Source organism: Alligator mississippiensis, chromosome 3, assembly GCF_030867095.1.
Source record: "Alligator mississippiensis isolate rAllMis1 chromosome 3, rAllMis1, whole genome shotgun sequence".
Lineage (NCBI taxonomy): Eukaryota > Metazoa > Chordata > Crocodylia > Alligatoridae > Alligator > Alligator mississippiensis.
Window position 1 is genome coordinate 150,735,638 of NC_081826.1, and position 24,081 is coordinate 150,759,718.

Genomic DNA, 24,081 nt, shown 5'->3' on the forward strand with positions numbered 1-24,081 from the left:
TTACCATGCCCTGCCACCTCCCACGCCGGCTAGGCAAGCAGCAGCAGGGCATAACCTCTATGGCTTCCCTCACAGGGACAGAGGCAGGCACAGCTGGAGGAACCATGGAAAAAGTCCCCATGGCTGCCCTGCCTGGCCCCATCCCCTGCCTGGCCCCAGCCTCCCGGCACTTTAAAAACATTTTTTTTTAAAAAAGCAGCACACTCACCGGCTCTGGCAACTGCGATTTGGGCCCCTGAAGGCTTGCGTTAGAGACCCCTCATGCAACTCGGGGCAGCAGGGGGCAGTGGGGATTGCCCCCCCGCTTGGCACCTGCGTGGCAGCTGCCCCATGGCATGGGTGCAGCATGGCTCAGCAGGGTGCTGCACTCTGTCTGGGAGCTGGGGCAGCTCCAACTGTTAGCCAGAGCCTGGCAGTGCTCAGTCCCAGCGGCCTCAGCTTCCAGGAAGCGTGCAGGGCCCTACCGCACTGTGCTGTGCCCACGCCATGGAGCAGCTGCCGCCTGGGTGCCAAGTTGGGAGGGGTGATCCCCGCTGCCCTGCACTGCACCGTGCTGCATGGGGGGCTCTGCCACAAGTGCCCAGAGGCCCCAATTGCCACTGCTGCAGTCGATGAATGTGGGGCATTTTTTTTTTTTTAAGTGCCGGGACTAGGCTGGGGCTGGAGGTGGGAATGGGGCCGGGCCGGGCAGCCATAGGGGCTTCTCCCATGGCTCCCCCTGCCTGGGGAAAGGCAGACAGAGCCAGAGGATTTGTGGGAGAACCTGCAGCTGCCCAGCTGTGCCTGCTGCTCTCTGGCCAATCAATATCACCAAATCTCTCCGAATCGGCGCCGAATGTTCCGAAGCTGATTCGCCTGAATTGATTCAGGACAGTGATCCAAATCGAACCCCTGTCCTCCAAATTGGCTGATTCTGAATCCAAATCCAAATTGTATACCTCCTTATTCACACAGGCCTAGTACATAGTGGCCATGTCAACATGAGACACTGACTGCATAGTAGCTCGTTACTACTGCATGGTAATGTCACATTGCAGGAAGCATGATGTGATGCTACTGCACAGTAGTAATGAGCTACCGACAGTCAGTGTCACCTAAAAGCTGTTCTGTGATGCTACTGTTCTGGAGTTACTGTGCAGTCATTTAGTACTTGTTTATGTGAGTACTAAATGACTGCACAGTAATGACTGCACAGTCAGCGTCTCTTGTAGATGCGACTCTTGCAACAAGGTACTATTTTGAAGTATTTCATTTCTTGTTATGTATGCATGAGGACAGGGGTCCCGTAGTTCCTCTAGAATCTGACCAAGTTCTGCTCTCCTCACCTGCTCCCTCCACACAGGGGAGGGTGGGAGACCAGAATGGACAATCTGACAGACTGTCTGACTGCCTGCCAAGTTGTCCAGTTGAGTCCTGCATCTCAGCTGCTCTGGCTCTTGAAGCAGTCAAGGTTCCAGTGTTCCCAGGACTCAGAGTGCCCATGCTCTGGGGTTCCAGGCACTCAGAGAGGCCTGGGAGAAGGGGGCTTCAGGCTATTCTTTTCACTCCCGTCTCCCTGAGCGGGGATATGAGAGAGGGGACTGGAGCCACAGGTTACTATGGCCTGGGATGCAATCCTGGCATGAAAGGGGCAGGAGGAGGCAATGCCAGCCCCCTCGGACACGCTGCCTGGTGGGAGCAGTTTGAGATTCAATCCAGGCATGTGGGGAGCAGGTGGGAGGAATGTCAGCCCTCTGGGACCTAATCCCAGTGCTTGAGGGACAAGAGGGGATGGTATCAAGTCCCTGGGACCCAATCCTGGTATGCAGGGCATGGAGAAGGCATGGAGCAGGCTCCGTGGCTGATCTAGCCTGCAGACACCTCAATTCAGCCTGTAGGCTGGCTGCATGCCACCCCGTGGGGCAAAAATGCTGAGCATCACTGTTGTGGATCATCAGTCTGCCTTCTAGCATGCTTCAATAGACAGCTAACTGGGTCCCAGTCCTGGCAGAAGACCACTGGTTGTGACAGGCTGCTACCTCTACCTCTCCAGTCTTTTCCCCAACAATAAGAGTGCGCATAACCACAGGGTAAAGGCAAACATCCCCATGTAGGCAGCCCACATACAGTGTTTGGGCCTTTTGCAGAACTCAGATGCAATACGCTGGTCTTTTAAAATGTCTGTCCAGACCTAGAATACATGAACTTCATGATTGGAGTTTTCTTTTTTATGACAGGGCCCACACATCCATGTAGATCGACATATTTTTCCCCGTTTCCTGAGGCACAGGCAGAGGTATAATCATGTTGCATAAGGGGACAACCTCTAGCTCTGTGACCCTCATGCCTTCAAATGAAACAAGTTAGGAACCCCTTTTTCTCTGCCAGTGTCTTTTCCCTCTAAGAGTTATAGGGAGTCTTGGTCTCCACTTCCCATCCCGCCAGGAGGGGACAAGCATACCAAACGTGCATTCATCCTACTGGGGAGGGCCTGAGGGCCTGAGTCTGTCTTCTCACCCGTCCAACATTGGTGAGTCTTTAGTCCCCCAATGGTGACTGGTAATCCAGGTCAACTCCCACATAGTTTTCTACTAGTCATATTGCTTTCTCTAAGCTGGTCACCTGATGGCAGCATACCCATTCCTGAGGTTACTGTGGTAGGATCCAGCACTATTGCTCCAAGGTCACTAGTTCTATTATGTCCCCAGAGGAATGTTTTTCTGGTTTTGACTACTGAGAACAGGCATCCCAGAGTCCTTGAGCTACTGCATAGGGACAGGGGTCAGGTCCAAAGGTCTCCCACCTAAACTAGGAGTGGTGGGATTCACTTAAACTGAGCCAATCTGAGATGGCAATTTTAAGAGTCTCATAATCTTTGGCCTCGCCCACAATTTAAGAGCTGCTTGGACTTTTCCCAGGAGTTACGGAGCTAGCCTAATTGCCCACTCAACATGGGGCCACTTATAAACCTCAGATCATGTCTCAGATCATGAGCATTTTATAAATGCTTCAAAGTCATCTGTAGGCTTCATGTTCATAAGGATTCTCCCATCTCCTTTAGGTCCCCATGCCCCTGAGCTCACCTGGTATCCTTGTCTCTCTCAGTCTAACAAGTATGGCCAGAATTTCTGCTGATCTTCCTGTAACACTTCTTGCTGGCTAGAAACCATGGCTGTCATTGTTCCAGTCATCTCATCTGGGTCTTTGTGTCTGTGCCTACATTCTCCAGCATGTGTGAATTGGTATGCCCCTGCCAGCTGATCCTGCATAATCCACAGCCACACTTCTTTCCAAGTTCTCAGACAGGTACTCTATTCAAAGCCCTTCAAGGTAAAGGATGGTGAAACAAAAACCATGGATTTTTCTCTTTAGGCTAACAAACAGAGCAGTGTCTTTCTTCAGGCTGTAAAACAAACTAGTGCTTTTCTCCCTTTAGGCTCTCAAGGCTTTCCATCTTACACACATTTCTTCTGTCTCCCTCCCCACTTTCAGCTAGCCCCTTTTTAATGCTCCCAGCTAGGGATCCTCCTAGTGGCCTGATCACCTCCATCTGCACCTTGTCAGCGAGCAGGGCTAGCTGTGCTTTCTATCTTCTTAAAGGGATTGAACACTCTGTCACATACATATTTTTTATCTTCAGTGTATACTTTTCCTGAGCCTCTGATATGGTATTTAAAAACAGCTTCTGGGAAGCTGGTAGGCCTTTACAATTAGCTACTTTCTCCATTGAATTCCTCATTTACATATAATTTCCCTTTCAAAATTTAAATATTGGTGTGGTAGATTTTTTTGACTTGCTTCCTCCTGCTGAGATATTGAATTTGATTATATTATGAGCACTACTGTAGAGCAGCTCTACTATAGCTACTTCATGAACTAGGTCCTGCTTTATTCAGGTTTAGATCTAGAATTGTTTCCTCTCTCATAGATTCAAAGATCAGTTGTTATAGAAAACAGTTGTTTATTGTGTCCAAAAATGTTATCTCTTTATCTTGCCCCAAAGTGGTATTTACTCAATTTATATAAGGATAATTAGAGTCTGTTATTATTCATAGATTCATAGATTGTAAGGGGCTAGAAGGGACCTCACAAGATCATCCGGTCCAGCCCCCCTGCACTAGGCAGCAAAGACAACTGGGATCAGGTGATCCCCGTGAGGTGACCATCCAGTCTCCTCTTGAAGATTTCCAGGGTAGGTGATTGAACCACCTCTGGGGGGAGTTAATTCCATAGTCTGGATGCCCTAACTGTGAAGAAGTTTTTCCTAGTATTAAGCCTGAAGTGGTCTTCCAGGAGTCTGTACTACTGGTTTTCCCCAAGGGTGCCTTGATGAACAGTTGCTCACCTAGCCCTTGATGTATTCCCCTGGTATAGTGGTAAGCTGCTACCAAGTCCTCTCTTGGCCTTTCCTCATGTGGCTTGCCTTGCAAGTCTCTGATCATGCAGGTGGCTCTTCTCTGGACTCTTTCAAGCTTTTCCATGTCCTTGTTGAAGTGGGGTGCCCAGAACTGGATGCAGTATTCCAGCTGCAGTCTCACCAATGCCAAGTAAAGCAGAATAATTTAATCAGTTCCTTGGTTTTGCTTGAGATGCATTGGTTGATGCATGCCAGAGTATTGTTTGCCCTGCGGCCTATATAACTTGCCTTTGCAGCTTCTCTGATCTCTCTCAACATTCCAAAATCACCTTCAGTATCCTGATCATATGGTCAGTAGTACAATCCTAACAGGGCTGTGCAAAGCTTTGGGTGGTGATTTGATTCAGAGGAGATTCGGCCTGACTTGGTAGCCGAATCTCCAAATCGAATCAGGAGACCAGTTTAAAGGTCTGAATTGATTCAAAGTTCTCTGAATCTTCGGAAAAGATTTGGAGAGCTTTGGTGATTTGGGCAGTCCCCAGTGGCTGCAGCAGGGAGCTGTCAGCTGGACTCTGAGCTGGTAAGTACTAGGGCTGGGAGAGGGGACCATAGGGGACTTTTCCTTCAAGTTACTGTTTTTCTGTTGTTACTGTCTGCTTTTTTTAACATGCGCAGTGTCTCTCCTCAACCAACATGTTCTACCCTGTCATTCCTATATAGTTTGTTCCCCAGTAGCATAGTACCCTATTGGTTATCATCTTTTCATGAAGTCTCAGAAATGCCTATTATGTCAACATCACCATTTAATATTAGGCAGTATAGTTTACCCATCTTATTTTTTAGTTTTCTAGCATTTGTTTAGAATCACTTATACTCACTTATAATTTTGTCCTTGGTCAGCTGCCTGGTTTTGCACATGCCATTTTATCAGGACTAACTGTTCAGACTTATCCTCACCACGGTCTGCTCTTACATTTTCCACTTCCCATCTACCCTTTCCAAAAGGCTTTAGAATTTGTATGAGGTTCCACTTAAGGGCTGCATCAGTCTGCACGGTATGCTCTTTTGTACTTGTCAGCTTTCCCCTAGTTTTTAGTTTAAAACTCCTCTATGCCCATTTAAACTTTTAGTGCCAACAATCTGGTTCCGTTTTGGTTCAGGTGTAGCCCATTCTTCTTGTATAGGCTCCTGCTATTCCCAAAGGTTCCCCAAGTCCTAATAAACCTGAACCCCTCCTCTCTACACTATCGTGTCATCTACACATTGAAATTCTTAGATCCTTCCTATCTGGCTTTGGATGTGGAACTTTATATGTAACCCTTCTGCCAGGCTATGGATGGCAGTAGCAAGGGCCAAGTGAACATAGGCAATTTACACAAAGGCTGCTTACAGACATGACAAAACAACCCCAAACCAGGATTTTCTTTCATTTTGGTGCCTCCCCCCACCCAAGTGCAGCTCATGCTGGGAAGAGGTAGCACATTAGTGTAACCCACCTCACCCAATGTCTGTATAGCCCACATGCTTCAGCAGGGCTTTTTGGCACCTTTATCTAGCAGCTGATTGAATCCGATAAAAGTGCCAACAAACCCCACTGAAGTGCCCAATCCATACAGAGGTTGGGGAGCCGAGTCAAACTAATGCATTTTCTCTTCCAGTAAAGCACTTTTTGTTTTGTTTTTTCACATCTGTCAGCACCCAGATTGATTATCTGGACTCAAGCCCCACCAAGAAACCTGGGAAAATTAATATCTTCCTGCATGTTCCAGTATGAACAAACTTCCCCACTTGCAATCAATATTAAACTATAAGCCAAAAATTGGTTTATTGATGGGGGCAAGAGACCACAAATGGTTTTAGGAAACCTGTAATAATCAGTAGCCCACCTCTACCTGCTGTTAACACTGTAGCTCAGTTATTATGTTCAGAGTTATCTTTTAGTCCCATGCAAGGTGAACAGTGTAGTCAGTCTAGCTGCTAGCCCATGGGTTCCCTACCATACCAATGTTGGAAGGTGCTGTAGAACCAGTTTGGCTGCTCCACCTCTGCTATCACTGCTCCTCGCCACTGCTGGGGGGTGAGCTGTGGGAAGCTGAGGTCCTCAGTAGCTGTTGTCACTCCTCCCTGCCACTGGGGGTCACTGCTCCTCCATTGCTGTCCTTGCTGTTCACTGCTGGAGGGCACTGCTTGCTGCTGCTCAACATCACAGAGGATGTGGGGGAACAGGGTGGGGTGGGCACTGTGCCACTGTAGCCTACCACCACCACAGGCACTGCTCCACTGCTGTTTGTCACCATTGGAGGGCATTACTCTACTGCTGTTGGTCACCATTAGAGTGCTACTCACCACCCCTAGGAACACTGTTCTTCTTCTGGTTAAAGAAGCAACCTAGCTCTTTTAGACTTTGAGCAACCTCCCAAAACTTAGCAGGCAAAGGGTAGCAACTTTACTTGTTAGCACCCTAAGGATTTCAGCTCTTTAGAACCAAGTAGACTGAACCTACTAAATGGATGCTGTACATCAACAGTACTTACCCATTTATGGCCAAATAGATATAATATTGCCCCCCTTAGAAGAGCTCCCACCTGGAGCCTACTTTTGTGATTCCTGAGATGTGGGTTCCTTCACCTTACACTTCCAACAAATCATGGTGAGCACTGGCCCCTGGCAACATTTATCCAACTTTCTCCTGCAGTATCATTCCCCCTATAAATGTTATAATTTTAGAAGGCAAGGCCAGTACACACAAGCCTGGCCTCCCTGACCTCTTAGGGCCTTGTTACATGTTGCATTTAGAGCTGCTCAAATGTTGATGGTGTTAGTTCAAGCTTGAGCTTGTAGCAGTCATACCTTAAGACTAAAAACCATCTTTGACTTCCCTACCTGCACAGCTATGACTTGCCAGTAGTGCCCAGGACTTGCCTAGGAGTGGGCAGTTATTTCAGCTGGAGGGCTGCTTAATGAGTTTGGTGAGCTGTTGAGGGCTGCAAGGGTAGCCCCACCCCTTGACAGGTGCCTTGCCCTGTGGTTGCCATCTTGGGACCGGAAATCCTGCTTCTAACCCCTGACCTTTGCCACCGGAAGTCCCTCCCCTTGCCTCAAAAATACTCCGGGGTGGGGGGGAAGGGAGATGCCATCTTGGAACAAGAAAAAAACCAACCCAACAAATCATAAAGTAAAAAATCAAGCATCTACTATAACATATTTTAATTGAATATCAAAAGACATTTTTGTCTTGATTTTATGTGCATTTGTGCAGTGTATAAATGTGATTGCATAATAGCTCAACATGCAGTCTTATTCTTGTATATTGTGTGTGGGGGTGGGGTGAGGGGTTGTGTGTGGGGTGTGTGGTTGGGGGAGCATGTGGTTAGGAAGTGCATGGGTGTGTGGGTATGGTGGGTGGGTTGTATGAGTGTTTGTGTAGGAGGGAGAGGGATGGGTGTGTGTTGGGGGGAGGGTGTGGGTGTGGCATATGTGGTTGGGGTATGTGTGGGAGGCTGTGTGTTTGGGTAGGGTAGGGGGTGGGGGGGTATGTGGGTGTGGGAGACTCCTTGGAGTCCCTAGAATGTGTGAGTCCCCAGATCAGCATGTGGTGGCAGCGAGCAGGGCCAGCCCCACCAAGACCCATAGTGTGCAGTTCCCATGCTCCTGCCTGAGTCCCCAGCTCCATGTGGTAGCAGCGAGCAGGGCCAGCCCTGTCAGGTCCAATAGCATGCAGCTCCTGTACTCCCACCCAAGTCGCCTTCTGCATGTGGTGGCAGCAAGTGGGACCAGCCCTGCCTGGACACCATATCACCTTCGCCCAAGTCCCTGGCCACACGTGGTGGCAGCATATGAGGCCAGCCTGACACAACTCCATAGTGCTCATTTCTGCACTGCCACCTGAGTCCCCAGTTACACATGGCAGCAGGGTTCAGGGCCAGCGCTATCAAGCCACACAGCATGCACCTCCCGTGTTCCCACCTGAGCTCCTGGCTGCAGGTGGTGGCAGGATGTAGGGCCAACCTGACCGAGCCCCATAGCATGCATCTCCAATGCTCCTGCAGTGTGTGGAGCCAGCCCAGCCCGGCCCCATAGTACGGAGCTCCCCATGCTCCCAGCTCCCTTCCCCCACAATGGGAGTCCCTGGCCCCCAGCCTGGTGAATTCCCACTTGGACAGGGAGGGAGGGTTGGGAAACAGCTATGGGCTTTGGCAGGAAAATGCCTCTGCCAGGCAGAGGTCTCCCACACCTAGCACATCAAGCCAGGCTGGGGTGGGGGTTAGTTGCTTAGCAACTAGAGTCACACCTCCTGCATAGAGATGTTGGCTTTCAGCGGGGCTGCCCAGAGCCAGGCTTATGGAGGGACCCCATGGGCAGGATGGAATCGCCTGGTGGGCTGGATCTGGCCTGCAGGCTTTATTTTGCCTGCCCCTGCACTAAAGGGCTGGGGGCAGGAGCCTGACTAGGAGCTACAGCTGTGAGTTGCCACTACAGGGATGGTGAGCCAGGACAGGTTTCTATCCCTGCTCTAGGTTGGGGGTGTGTGAGAGATGGGTGGGGGCAGCGGGCCAGGAACATGAAGCTGGGAGGCAGAGAGTTAATGGGATGGTGTGGGTAATGAAATGAGAGGTGGAAAGGAAATGGGGGTGGGAGAAGGGTGATGAAATGAAGGAAGTCAGCCACTGAAGGTTAAAATAATTAAGTTTAAAAAAAATAAAAAGAATAAATAGGAAGGAAATTAGAGATGGTCTCATGTTTTCATCTACTGGGATTTGGGATTGAGGTGTGGGAGGTGCTGGTCATGCTTCTCAAGATGGCTGCGAGGTGGGAGTGGTGAGGGAAGTTGCTTTTGGGAAGAAAATCCCAGCTCATGGGGACTCAATCTATCTTTTTCCTCCCACCCCCCCATAGACCCCACTCCCGGACCTGCTAACTGGCATGCGCTCTGCAACCTATTTGCAGGGGTTCCACTCAGGAGGGTGGGAGAGGGAGTTGGCTTGGTGCCAGAACCATCCCCTGGGCAGTATTGTTCGGGGGTGGACAGTTTCTCCTCCCAGAACAGGAGGGTGGGGGAAGGGACTGCTGGAAGACTTCAGCTTGGGAGGCTCATCTGTGGAGAGTGGCCACACATTAAAGGAACAGAGCGGGGTAACAGAGATCAGAGATAAACCTGCCCTGGAGTGGTCTAACTTTACACCTCCTAAAGTATTCTTAAAACTAGTTTCAGGTGCTAATGTGGACAATCCAGGGGTTAAGAGCTCAAGGAGCCACCTAAAATTAACGTGTAATAAGGCTGGTATATTCAAACTGTTAAAAGCAGTTACAACATGTTAGCATAGCCAAAACAAGCACAAATGAGTGTTTCACTCCTTTACCCATGCATACCAATGGAGGATATGCAGAAAGGGAACATAGTTTCCCTGTAATTTGACCTTGCACGTTGATCAGGGTATGCAACTGAGCACCACATAGAGGTTGTCACACAGGTACAGTAGCAGCAGGGTCACGTCTATAAATAATCAGAAGCAGAAGGTCTTGGGTTTGGGCCTCCCACTTGGTAGGTAAGCATCCTAACTGCCAGGCTCTGGAGGCTGTTTGTGGCTTGAGCAACATATATCATTTCTATGCAAAGTGGAACCAAGCCAGCAAGAAAGGGTGACAGCTCATAGCCTATGAATCACAAATAGCCTAGTAGTTTGGGACACTGCCTGGGATTTAGCAGACCCTGGGGCTGAATACCACATCCCTGCTGAATACCCTGACCATAAGGCTATTTTCTGTGAATTTCTCTATCTTTCTCGCTAGGATCAGAAATTCTATCATGGAGCTGGTATATTACCACAAGAAGTTTCTGTTTTGATGAACTGATATTTTCCAATGAGGAATCACTTTGCTGAAAACTGGTTTTAATTAAGAGCCCAGCATAGGGGACTAATGTAAAGAAGCCAGACTAGAGCTGCTGTGAATACAAATAGGTCATGTTGTTATAGAAGTGGAGAAGGCACAGAGGGAGCAAGGGAAGCAATGCACAGTGAGGAAGGAAATTAACAGAGCATCTCATTAATGCACACCCAGAGAGAAGCATGTAGATGCTGCAAGGATATTTGATCTAATGTCAATGAGAAAAGCATGAAAGGATGGGAGAACAAAGGCAGGATGCTGTCACTCACAGTAATTAGTGCATTATAGAATAATTGCCCACAAGTAGGTACTGATAGCAACGCCTACAGGACAGGTAATTGCAAGGCAAGTAACTGGCAGCATCAAATCTCATTAGGTATGATGACTAATTCAAAGGAGCAAGTGGATATGGCTGAGGATTTCTGGCCATCTTCTGTCCTACAATATATTGCATTCCTATAATGGATGCCAGTATACTAGCTTCCCAGTTGGGCATTGCTTACAGCTCGCATCTCTTCTTTGAATGGTTTGCTGCAGGAGCCAGAAGAGTCCTGTTACCCTTGTAGAACCCATGAAAGGACCATAGACAATCTCACTTGCCCCACTCGCATGCACATATGTCAAAGGCAATAGCATTTTTGGACCTAAGGGTATGGAAAGAAGGCAGGAATGATTCCTGCTTCCTTCTGCGCTTAAAAGCTGTTTGGCTATGCTGGGAAGAGCAGGTTGTACCATATGGACGTTCATGTCTCCCAGGTCCAACACACAGCTCCTGCTTGACTCAGGACCTGCCCCAAACTTTGGCTTTGCATCAATTTGGCATATGGCTTTTGCTAGTTGGACTCTTCTACACACCTGTACATTTATTACCCTGTTCTGTGGACATGACTGTCCTGAGTTCTGATCACTGGCATAGCTTATTGGAACAAAGGGAGTGAATTTCATCCACCAGAAAGAAATGAACATTTTCTGTTTCATTTTAAACTTTTTGTGGTTGTTGATGATGGTGTTGTTATTTTCAACAATTTTTTTAATAAGGAAAATCTTCCCTTTCTACTCCTTTATTCCACTGGAGGAAACAGGGCAGTAAAATATGAGAGGCAACAGAGTTTTTTATTCTACCAAAACCAATATTTGCATTTGGAAATTTGTCATCAAGAAACAAAGATCATTGATCAAAATAAAAGTGTTTTTGTGGAAATTTTCAATTGAGCCCAGGCATTTGTTTCTGCAGTTTTTACAGACAGTTTATGTACACCTCTAGCTGTCAGTCACTTGTATTAGTAGGAGAGAGCAGCATGACTGTGGGGAGGGATGAGGCCCTTGCTGAAAGGCACACACAAGTTTTCTCCACTAGCTCATTATTTTGAGTCTAGCCCAAGCAAGTACCCAGGCTTATTTCCACCTGCCAGCTAATGGATTGCACATGACAGAATACAGGGGAAATCTGAGTGGGAAATCAAGGCTTCATGGTTATGCAATGACCTGGCACATAGCCAGGATTCATCCAGGGACTTCTACAGCACAAAGCATGAGTGTCTACAGCAGTGGTTCTCTGCCATTATAGACTCAAGGCACACCTTGTTAGACTCAAAGGACCCCTTGGAAAATGCCAGCTTTTAGTTTTCACTCATTTTTTTTACTATAAAAAAGTAATAGAGAAAAATCTTCTGTTGCCAAGGACACAGAGGCTAGGGACATGCATTAAAAAAGCTAGAGCCTGAATTGATTCAACTTTTGCAGGTTACTTTAACTTGCCTAGGCTGAACTGGTTTGTAATAGGACAAAAATTCGCTTTGGACTGAGGCAATGCAGGCCCATGCCTGCAGTTGCTCAGGCCAGGTGCCAGGGGGCGCTAGAGCAGGCTCTCAGCTGCAGGTAAGCTGTGGGGGGAGGCATAGCCAGTCCGGGCTGACCTGGCCAGGGCGGGGTTTAATTCTCTCTCTATCCCAACAGCAGGGACCCGAGCTGGGTCTGCCAGGCACTCCCCCCTCCCTGCTGCAGCAGCAGGCACCATGGCCTTGAGGCAGAGCAGGGCAGGGAGGAGAGTAAGCCTTCCCTCTACTGAGCTGGGTCTACGCACCCTCTCTGCTGCACTCTCTTCCCCCTCCCAGGGGCCCTGCCTCACCATGCCCCCACCCCACCGCTGCAGTGGGAAGGGGCAGGGCCCTTACTGGGGGCAGCAGCCCCTGTCATAATGTGGGGAGCAAGCCCCTTCCCAGTGGGGACGCTGCACTGCAGGGCCAGCAGAGCTGTGGCAGCACAGGGGTCCAGAGCAGGCCAGAGCCCTGCAAGCCCCCCGCAGCACTGCTGTGCTCTCCAGCAGCTCTGCCAGCCCCGCAGAGTGGCCCCTGCTGGGAAGGGGCTTACGCTCCGGGAAGTGGTGACAGGCTACTGCCTGTCACCATCAGTCACTCACCACTTGCTGCTTCAATTGCCGGGTGGGGGCAGGGTCCAGCCCCTGCCACTCAGTCTGTGCTCGGGGCAAGCCCTCTCCAGGCAGGAGGAGGCTTATTCAGCCGCTGGCCCCAACCACAGTCCCAGCGGTGGCTGCTGCTGGGCTAGGCAGACCCTGATGTGTCAGCAGCCAGCATCCAGTTAAGCCTTCTCCTGCCCAGAGGAGGCTTGCTCCAAGCACAGAGTGGCCGTCAGGACTGCAGTGGGGTCTGCCTGGCCGCCGCTGCCTTGTGCTTGGGCAAAATCCCTCCTAGCAGGAGGAGGCTTAGTCAGATGCTGGCCCAGAGCACAGAGCAGTGGCTGCAGCCGTGCTGGGCAGATCCCACTGCAATGCCAGTGGCCACTCTGCTTGGCGCAAGTCCCCTCCAGGAAAGAGGAGACTTATTCAGCCTCTGTAATCTGGCCGCTGGCATTGCATTGGGCTCTGCCTGGCATGGCCACAACTGCTGCTTGGCTTGTGCTCAGGGCCAGTGGCTGAATAAGTCCCCTCCTGCCGGGAGGGGGCTGGCCCGGAGCACAGAGTGACAGCTAGAGGGCTATTGTGGCCATGCCAGACAGACCCCAATGCAATGTCAGCGGCCAGCAGCCAAATCAGTGGGGGAGGCGGCAGTGACAGCTGGGCCAGGCAGACCCCACTGCGGTGCCGGTGGCCGCCTTGTGCTTGGGACAAGCCTCCTCTGGGCAGAAGGAGGCTTATTTGGATGCTGGCTTTTGGCACCACATTGGGGTCTGCCTGGCCCGGCTGCAGCTGCCACTGGGCCGGTGGTCAGGGCCAGTGACTGAATAAGCCTCCTACTGTCCAGAGGGGGCTTGCCCCAAGCACAGACCAAGTGGCGGGGGCCAGACCCTGCCCCCCCACCCAGCAGCTGGAGCAGCGAGCGATGAGTGACCGATGGTGATAGGCAGCACCCCGTCACCACTTCCTGGACCGCAAGCCCCTTCCTGGCAGGGGCCATTCTGCAGGACCCAGAGAGCTGCTGTGGAGTGCAGGAGCACTGCGGAGGGTTTGCAGGGCTCTGGCCTGCTCTGGACCCTGGTGCTGCTGCAGCTCTGCCAGCCCCACAGTGCAGCACCTCCACTGGGAAGGGGTTTGCTCCCCCACATTATGACAGAGGTTGCTGCCCCCAGCAAGGGCCCTGCCCCTTCGTGCTGCAGTGGTGGGGTAGGGGCATGGCCTGGGAGGGAGAAGGGAATGTGAGGGAGGGTGGGCAGACCTGAATTGATAGAGGGAAGGTTAACTCTCCTCCCTGCCTCCCTCTGCCTCAGGGGCCATGGTGCCCACTGCTGCAGCAGCAAGTGGGGAGCACCTGGCAGATCTAGTTTAGGTCCTTGCTGGTAGGATAGAGAGTGGGGAATTAAACCCCTCCCTGGGGAGGCCCTTGCCCCTGCCTGTCTCTGCTGTAGTTGTGGAGCAGAGGGGAGGTGCCAGCCTGGCTGGACTGGAGCACAGAGCCCAGTCCAGAGAGCATGCTGTAGTGCACAAGTTTGTCATTACCCTGAAATAGAATAGTTTTCTGAAAGCATACTGTTAGGTTTACAATAATTTGGATTTTTAAGAAGTATTAGCTTTACAGCTGAATACAAGGCATGACCTGTGGCCTAGTAATGCAGCTGACCACAAGGCAGAATGATAGCTAGGCCTTTGCTTGTGTCAAGTAATCATTTTAACTGCAACAAGCATTTTCTGAGTTAAAAAGTGAATCTGTGTCTGTGTGCTAAAAAAAAAAAATCAGCTACAGCAAGAAGTAAGATAAGACAGAGAAACCATTGTTTGAGCTTACTGGTTGTGTCCTTGAGAAGTATCTTCTACTGTGTAAGGTTTTGCTAACATAATGTTACTGTTACTTAACTTTTAGCTTTTAAAAAGTGCTAGTTCAGCTTAATAGAAATATGCTGTTACAAAGATTTGTAGAGCACCGCCCCAAGTATTGCTTTTTGTTAACCATATAGTCTTGCTTTGTTGTAAGAAGTATAAAAGATCGCCTCACCCTTGAGGGGGGGGGCATTTTGCCTTTTGCTGGCTTTATGGTCTTTGCTCGAGCAAATAAACAGCTGTCTTTCTTTACCCGCGTTGTCTGTCAATCAAATTACAGCTAGACAATGGACCTTAGGGAGGTTTCTCCCACCACAATTTGGCACCCCAGATGGGACCCATCTAGCTTGAAGCCTTTGGAGACCTCCACCCCCTGACACCCCAGCGCGCACCAGGTGAGTTCACCTATTTGGGTCAGTCTCGGGAGGTGGACGGTCCCCTCAGGACCAATAAGGCGGGATCCTCAAGTCGGGTAAAGGAACGGTACCGGCGAGTACCTCAGGTCAGGTATGTTTTTGGTTTCTATCTGGTTTCTGGTTTTCTGGTTTTACCTCTAGAGGTCTCTGGAAGCAGTCTTTGAGGGTATCTGTCTGCTGATCTAAACGCTGATAGAGCCAGCAGCCTCGCCGAAAGGCAAAAGACACAGATATAAGGTAGAAATGCTGTTATAACGGCCAATGACTAGGGTCTCGGACTCAAGACGCCCCTCCTCACAGAGAAAGCCAGTGGGGTCCGAGAACACCGGTTGTTGTACGTGGACGAAACAGCTTCTAGGCAGGTAGAACTTAGGGAAATAAGACTGCTTGTGCTTGGATATAATCATGGGTTCCGGTCTAGGGAAAGTTATTCCTGATTCACCCCTTGATTTTATGATTAAGAATTGGAAACATTTGGAGGGGGGGCGGAACTGTCCAAGTCTCGTATGGCAGAACTCTGTTTAATTAATTAGACGTCTCATACGTCTCAGTTAGATTTGGGAAGACAATGGCCAGAAAATGGATCATTTGACCTAAATCACCTGGCTGCCTTACGAAAGATCTTGGAGGACCTCCGCCCTGGTCAAATTAGTTATTGGTATTTATGGGACAACGTTGCTAGCAAGCAATTAAAACCTTTAGCTTCCCAGACCCCTGCACCTTTTCCAAATCTGTTAGCTCCCCTTCTATATCCAAAACCTGCTGCACCACCGTCATATTCAGAAGATGATTAGACCCATGCCTAGGCCCCCTAACCTACCATTGATACCACCCCAAATGTTTGAACCCCAAAACATTGCCCCTGGGCCGGCTGAGGGACTGGGAAGTCTTTGGGAGGCATCAACTCGATTGTCTCTCTCAGAATCCCCGAGTCCCGGATCTGGAGACGGGTCAAGAGATCCCTCTCCAGATTCCAGTTCTACTCCGATTTCAAATCGCACTCGTCAAAAATTGTCTAAGCCTGAACTTCAGTTACCTCTAAGAGAATACCTTGTGCCTGGCGAGGGTGGAGAAGTTATCAATCACTGGACACATGCTCCGTTCTCCACCACAGACCTCTTAAACTGGCAAGAAAACACCCCCAGGCCCAGAGATGATCCCGAAGTAGTTCTAAGACGCTTCAAAACCATTTTCATGACTCATAACCCCTCCTGGTCAGATGTCATGCAGCTTCTCGAAAGCCTCTTAACTATGGACGAGAAGACTCAAGTACTACGCCATGCTGACCAATTTCTAGCCGATCAGCCCCATGAAAACCACCCCATGCCTAATGGCGTGCCCAGGCAAAATCCGAATTGGAATTACAATCAGGAAAGGGGGCAAAATTCAATACGAATGCTGAAAGACAGCATTTTAGAAGGATTAAAGAAAGCAGGAGATAAAACTACAAACTGGTCCAAAGTGACAGCTACTGTTCAGGGTCCCGAAGAACACCCTTCAGACTATTTTGAAAGACTCTGTAAAGCTATACGTCAGTATGGAAACATGGACCCCGAGACACCTGCCACTTTGCCTGTGTTAAGACTTGTGTTCATAAGTCAGGCTAGCAAAGATTTTAGAAAAAAGCTTCAACATAACACTGAGGGTGTTGAGGGCAAATCCATGGCAAAAATCTTAGCCATTGCTACTAAAACTTTTAATAAAAAAAAAAGAAAAAAAGAAAAAAGGAAGAAAAAAAAAAAACAAAACCAAAAGATGCAGAAGAGCCAGTCTTTTGAGATTATAAAGCTGCCTGCAGCTTACTTCTCTGCACAATTAGATCCAGTGGCAAAGGGGGGAGTAGGCTGCCTTCGTGCAGTGGCAGCAGCTGCAATTATAGTCGAGAAAGCCCAGGAATTAGTCCTTGGATATCCCCTTATCCTCAAGGTTCCACATGCAGTTGCCCTACTTCTACTCCAGAAAAATACTCAACATTTTTCTCATCAGAGAATGAACAAGTATGAAACCACACTTTTAATGGCTACAAACCTGGTCATAGAGAGATGTAATACCCTGAATCCAGCTACTCTATTACCTCTACCCAGCGACGGGGAACCAGACTCCCACGATTGCCTTCAAGTTGCAGCATTTTCAGACAAACCCAGGGTAGATCTTAGTGACCTACCCTTAGACAACCCTGACTTGATTTTTTTTGTAGATGGCTCTTCAAAATTAGTAAATGGAGTTAGAAAAACGGGTTATGCAGTAGTAACTCCATTTGAAGTACTTGAAGCTGAACCACTGCCTGGGCAGTTGAGCTCGCAGGTGGCTGAACTTACTGCCCTTACACGAGCTTGTCAATTAGCATTGGGCCACTCTGTAAATATTTGAACTGATTCTAAGTATGCCTTTGGAATCTGTCATGCCACTGGACAATTGTGGAAACAGAGAGGATTTATGACAGCTTCTGGAACTAAAATATCAAATGCTAAACAAGTCAATGATCTCCTACAATCTATAATGTTGCCAAAAACATTAGCGGTAATGCATTGCCCAGCTCATACCAAAAAGGGAGATCAAGTCTCAAAAGGCAATGCCCTGGCCGATGCTGCAGCTCAAACAGCAGCCTTACAACCACTATCCGCCCTAGCCTTCCAAGCTCAAATTCCCCCGTCAAAGGCATATTTGGGAATATTGCTAGAGCCAAAAATGTACAAGTCTACACCACCTTTAGAACAACAGAGATGGAAAGTGGCAGGAGCCACCTGTGAAAAAGATGGAATATGGCGATTGCCAGATGAAAGGATAGTGTTACCTAAAGCAGCTCTTAGACCCTATCTGCAACAACTCCATCAAAGCGAGCATTTAGGTTGTGAAAAACTTGCCACTATCACTAACAGGCTGTTCTACGCACCCGGAGTCTACCAGGAAGCAAAAAGGCTTTTAGAACACTGCAGTATATGCAAAAGGTTTAATATCAAGGGAGAAAAATCAGGATCCCCTGGGGCCCGCCCCTGGGCTTATACTCCCTTTGAAAGACTACAAATAGATTTTTCTGATATGCCTAAAGACAATGGGTACAAAAACCTCCTAGTAATTGTTGACCAACTCACGGGGTGGGTAGAAGCTTTCCCCACCAGAAGAGCTACAGCACAACAAGTAGTAAAAATACTCCTTAATGAAATTATACCCAGGTTTGGTCCTCCACGTATCATTGAAAGCGATCAAGGATCGCATTTTACTGCTGACATAAACAAAACACTGGCCAGCTGCCTAGGAATAGAATGGAAATTCCATACCCCTTGGCACCCAGAAAGCTCAGGACAAGTAGAGAGAATGAATCAGACCCTGAAACAAAAAATTGGAAAGCTATGTGCTGAGAGCGGGTTAAAATGGACTAAGATTCTCCCACTGGCTCTTATGTCCATCAGAACTACCCCCAGGAGAAAACTAAAGCTCAGCCCTTACGAGCTGCTGTTTGGACACCCTGTTCCCCAACATTTCCCCTTATTACTGACTCACACTTCTTCTCTTTTAGGCGATGAAGGACTCACCTCTTATATTTTATCTCTACAGTCTCAGTTAAAATCTCTCTATAGGTATGTTGCTTTAAGCCAACCCCTCCCTGCCGATGTCCCAGCACATCGCATCCAGCCTGGAGACTGGGTGTATGTAAAAACTTGGAAATGGTCTCCCCTTGAACCTAAGTGACAATGACCGTATCAAGTCTTCCTCACCTCCCATACTGCCGTAAAAGTAACAGAGAAGGACAACTGGATTCATTATACTCGTACAAAGAAGACAGAAGTTTCACCAGAGCTCAGGATCGGCTCCAACGCGAGCTTCCCTGACCTGGAAAAGGGGAAGCCAGAAGAAGACAACTGCGGACTTCGTGGGAGCACCGCACGCCCACCTGACCGCGACAAGGGTGAGCCAGAAGCAGACGAAAAAATAAAAACAAACACCTCCTGGACCTGCAGCCCGTTAGATAATATAAAACTCAAACTAACCAAGGTCCACTAATGAACTGTCACCCTTTTGGGGTCCTGCCCAGCCCAGAAAGCACCAAACTCCAAGTACTGCATCCTCTAGACACTTTTGGATCAGCTGAAACCGAGCACTTTGAGACTGTAACATGTCCCAGAAGATCAGTTATTGGAGCTGCAGGGTTGTGCATACTGTTTGTGCTGATTTTGGTTATAATATGGTTTTTATAACTATGTTATTTCTAATCTTTCTCTTTGCTGGAGAAATAAGTCTCTCACAGGGGTCGGCTATAGCTGCCAGTTGCTGCAGATGTGCTAATCCTGGTGCCCAAGGTTTTCCTGTCTGGATAAGCGATTCAATCGAACTCTCTGATATAGACGGGAAGGTCAACATTGCCCGTTGGTATCCTCCCTCACATTGCTGTAGTTCAGCAGAAGTTCGGGTATTTACTTATGAAACAGAATATTGTGTAAAGCCTAGCCACCCAGTTTTCAGACAATTTGCAGAGTCTCCTCAGGCTAAAACTACTCTTAAACCTAATGTTGCCCAGATCTCTGATAATAATATATACCTCCAATACGTTGAGAGAGCCGCTAAAGCAGAAAACCGAAGTGATTGTTGGGTGTGCAGTCATTTTCCTCTCCACACTCAAGGAGGCATTCCTATGACTCCCATCCCCTTGGGCCCCATCGAGTCACTTTTAAACCCCTCTAATAACCAAGCTTGGGACCAAAGTCAGCAGGAGTTCCTTTTAGTAAAGCCTGTTGTTGGAGATTGGTGTTTCTAGGTAAACTGCTCAGTATCAGACTGCATTAATTTAGACACAAGCATATGTCACCACTATTTTACTAGTTCTAGTGGAGGAGACTGGCGTAATAATAACACAACAACTCCTACCTATTGCAGCTCTTACAATGATTTCTACAGCAGCAAAAATTTAACCAAGGGCACTAATCCTATCTGCACCCCCATCTCCTCTTTAAATAATACCTTGTGGTATTGTTTGTACACTGATACCTCCCGGGGACAATGCTTCTTCAATGGAACTGCAAATCCTTCCTTTAAATCAAAGGGTGAACGCGGGGTGCTAGGGTTAGGAAACGGGGGCCGAATACCTCTTAAGTATTCAAACCTCGCTGCTTTAAAAGGACAATACTGGGTCTGTGGCTCCCACGCCTACCATAAAATCCCTGCCAAAGGAAAAGGTATCTGCTATCCGGCGATGCTAAAACCCTCTATGTCCTTTGCCATGCACCTTCCACGGGGCAGGTGGCGAAACAAGAGGGATTTGCAAAAAAGCCGTGATATAGTAGATAAATATCAAAAAACTCCGCTTACCAAAGGAGTGTTAGTCGGGTGTTCTTTAGCAGGTATACTCCCAGGAGTAGGCACTGCTTGTCTTGGAAGATTTACACTACGCCTACAAGCTGTGATAGAAATCATGGCTCATGAATTCAGTGAAGGTCACAAGGAACTCTCGAAGGCCGTTGCTGCCTTGGCTGACACCCAAGAAGAACTCAGACAAATGGTAATTCAAAACCGTATAGCCCTTGATTTTCTCCTTGCTGCTCAAGGGGGAGCTTGCGCAGTTATCGGACCAGAATGTTGCATTTGGGTTAACAGTTCTTTTACAATAGTACAAACCCACCTCAATGATGCAACTGTCCATATCCAAAAAGCCGAAGATATAGCAAAAATCCCCAAAGATACATCTCTTAGTTAGCTCACAAATTGGTTGCCTTCCCTTACAGGATGGCTTAGACCTTTTGTATTAAGCTTAATTGGAATTGTTATAACTATAATCTGCCTGTTGTGCTGTTTTCAGTGTCTATGCTCTCTAGGACAACAGTTTATGCAAAGGCAAGTAAAAATGTATGGTCAGTTTGTACAAATATCCAGCATCAATCATCAAAACCTAACCCCACAAGAAGTTAAATACCTAAAAGTGTGTTCCAAAATTTCCTCTGAAAAATTGGAACAAAAGGAGGAGTTGTAGTGCGCAAGTTTGTCATTACCCTGAAATAGAATAGTTTTCTGAAAGCATACTGTTAGGTTTACAATAATTTGGATTTTTAAGAAGTATTAGCTTTACAGCTGAATACAAGGCATGACCTGTGGCCTAGTAATGCAGCTGACCACAAGGCAGAATGATAGCTAGGCCTTTGCTTGTGTCAAGTAATCATTTTAACTGCAACAAGCATTTTCTGAGTTAAAAAGTGAATCTGTGTCTGTGTGCTAAAAAAAAAAAATCAGCTACAGCAAGAAGTAAGATAAGACAGAGAAACCATTGTTTGAGCTTACTGGTTGTGTCCTTGAGAAGTATCTTCTACTGTGTAAGGTTTTGCTAACATAATGTTACTGTTACTTAACTTTTAGCTTTTAAAAAGTGCTAGTTCAGCTTAATAGAAATATGCTGTTACAAAGATTTGTAGAGCACCGCCCCAAGTATTGCTTTTTGTTAACCATATAGTCTTGCTTTGTTGTAAGAAGTATAAAAGATCGCCTCACCCTTGAGGGGGGGGGCATTTTGCCTTTTGCTGGCTTTATGGTCTTTGCTCGAGCAAATAAACAGCTGTCTTTCTTTACCCGCGTTGTCTGTCAATCAAATTACAGCTAGACAACGGACCTTAGGGAGGTTTCTCCCACCACAATGCCGAGATGCTGGGGGTCTCTGGTTTATCTTAAACCAGCAAGGGGTCAGGGACAGACATTGCGTAAACCAGTTTGAGCCAAATCAGTTAAGTCTGATACTATGTTCAACCAGGTTTATCTCAAACCAGTTTCGTCCATTTTCAAATTGGTTTATGTGCACTAAACATCTGTTCTGTTACAGGTTTCAACCAGGTTCTGATCACTTAAACCTGTTTATGTGTAATGCCTGCCCCTAGCCAGAAAGACCAGAACAGGCCACAATGTTTTTGATGTTATGGGGTGTGTGTAGACAAAACAGGGGCCCTAAATTAAAGGGGTGGGTTTTAAAAAACATGGCTTCAATTTAGGGCTGATTAAACTTCCACGGTGTGCATACACCCTGCTGACTTACCTGCCTCTCTAGCGGGGAGGGGAAGGCAAGTTGCCGGTGGACGGAGAAGTCCCTGGGCTCTGAGGAGGGCTGGTGCTTCCCTCTGCAGCAGCTGTCCCCCCTCCCCCAGGTGGCACCCACCCGCAGGCACCCAGCTCAAGTGATCCTGGGGAGCACTGCAGCTGTGGAGGGAAGCACCGAGCCTCCGTACAGCTCAGGCAGGAAGGCTCCAGGGGAGGGGGAAAAAAAAAAGATCAGGCTTGTTGCTTTTTTTGAGGTGGAGCCGGCATTCCCCAGCTGCTGTCAGGCTGTCTGCAGGGCTTCCTGCAGAGCTGTACAGAGCCCAGTGCTTCATTCCACGGCTGTAGGGGCAGCAAACTAAAACCTCTTAAAGGAGTTCTAGTTTGTTGCACCCCAAGTCATTTAAGGTGCATTATGCCGCTGGATTTCCTATAGCGGCTGGAATGAATGCACAATACGCTGCCAAGGCGTACAGACACTGACACCATTAAAGCGGTGCAAAAGCATTTAGCCCGCTTTAAAGTGTCGTGCAAACACACCTCTTGTTTCATCTACACACAGCCATGGATTCCAATTTGAAATCTTTGGGTTTATCTAGGGAATTATGTGTAGGTGTCTGCACACCCAACTGCTAATATTGTGTGGCACTCCTTGGCACTCATAAAAGGATCTAATGGCACTCCAAGGGCCTGGTTGTGAATCACTGGTCTGCAGCTTAAGCCGAAGGACCAAACTTAAAATACAGAGCTATAAATAGGATCAGGTCTTCTGTGGCATGGAGGGGACTAAACACACTCATGGATCAGTGGGTTGCACTTAACTAAGTTGCACAACTCACCTCTCAAAGATAAAGGAAGAGAAAGCAGAAGTTGTGAGGGAAGGAGTTCACTCGCATAGGATTACAGACAAATGAGCAAGAAAAGCAACAGAATAACATCTCGCTGGCTTGAATTCAGCTGGAGTGAAGGCCCAAACTGATCTGTATTTCCACAGAATCAGTGCACTGTTCCTAACACTGCTCTCAACAAATTTGCTTGGCTTCATGTTGTTGTTTTCATGGTGGGAGAGCCAGGGTAACTCCACCTAGGACTGAGGGCGCACATCCTCAAATGTTTTTAGGAGCTTAACTCCCACTGATTTGAATGATCCCTTTGAAGATGGTGGCTGAGTGGGATTGGCAGGAGGATGGAAGTGATATTACTCATGAACTTACCTGTGCTGTATGTGATTTCTGCCCAAAAGGATCTGATTCAGTAAAAGTAAGCAACAGTTTTCACAGGAAAAAGGAATGCTACTGCAGTAATTCTATCCCCTGTTTGTCCTCAAAAGCTTTCTTCTGGCCTATTTCATACCTCCACTTCCCCTTGTAGCTAATTACGCTCATTTATTTGAGCAGTGTGGTCACAGTTCCTTTGCAGTCCATCTGTTATATAGAAAAGTACCAATATTAAACACCTGCTCCCAGAGATTACCTGAGAGTAATTAATATATTGTGCCTCTGTCAAAGAGAAGACAATCTACCTTCAAATATACTTATTTTCGCATTTTCAAGTGAGAGGAGGTACTACAGAGGGCTGGGAGTCACAGGGGAGGGAAAGGGAACTTTCCATTTCTATATGAAGTTGATCAAGGTACAGCTAGCAATAAAATGCTTTTCACTGTAAGTTAGCAGGTCCTCTGCAATGGTAACACCAACAATGAAAAAAAACTCCACTGTAGCTTAGAGTCATATAAGAATGAAAAACGAGGTTCATTTCATGGAAAGATGAAAAGCCTTTATTACAAAAAAATGCTTCCAGAAACATTTGTTTGAGAAAAGATATCTCAAACAGACAACAACATCAGATGGAGACATCATGTAAGGAGTTAATAAGTACTTATCAGGTGCTTTAATAAATAGTTAACACATTGATATCAGTTATTACAGACTCCAACAAATAATCAGGCTGCTTAGTAGAGCTGTTCAGAAGTTGTCCATCACAAATAGGTTGTAATTTGCTGAGCTGTATGCCAGAAAGGCCAGAAGCACACGATCTGTATAACTAGAATGACACAGCATTGCAAAATCTGTACTGCAATCTAATATTGCAATATTTAGCTTTGGAATGTAAGTATTCCAAAATCACAAGCTAGGTCCCAGAAGATTATAAAATTAGCTTAAAAT

General features: G+C 47.6%; 2 long non-coding RNA genes across 2 annotated transcripts in view; one reads left to right on the top strand and one right to left on the bottom strand.

Annotated features, from left to right (window-relative positions):
- The window catches only part of LOC132249427 (uncharacterized), a 72,503-nt gene extending 52,073 nt beyond the window's left edge, over positions 1-20,430 (bottom strand). Inside the window, exon 1 of the long non-coding RNA XR_009460912.1 lies at positions 20,213-20,430. This is a non-coding gene — a long non-coding RNA (uncharacterized LOC132249427). The remainder of the gene's footprint in view (positions 1-20,212) is intronic.
- LOC132249426 (uncharacterized) lies at positions 14,064-21,459 on the top strand. The gene is made up of 2 exons (XR_009460911.1): positions 14,064-14,999; positions 18,464-21,459. It is a non-coding gene; the product is annotated as an uncharacterized LOC132249426 (long non-coding RNA).
- Positions 21,460-24,081: the final 2,622 nt, after the last annotated feature.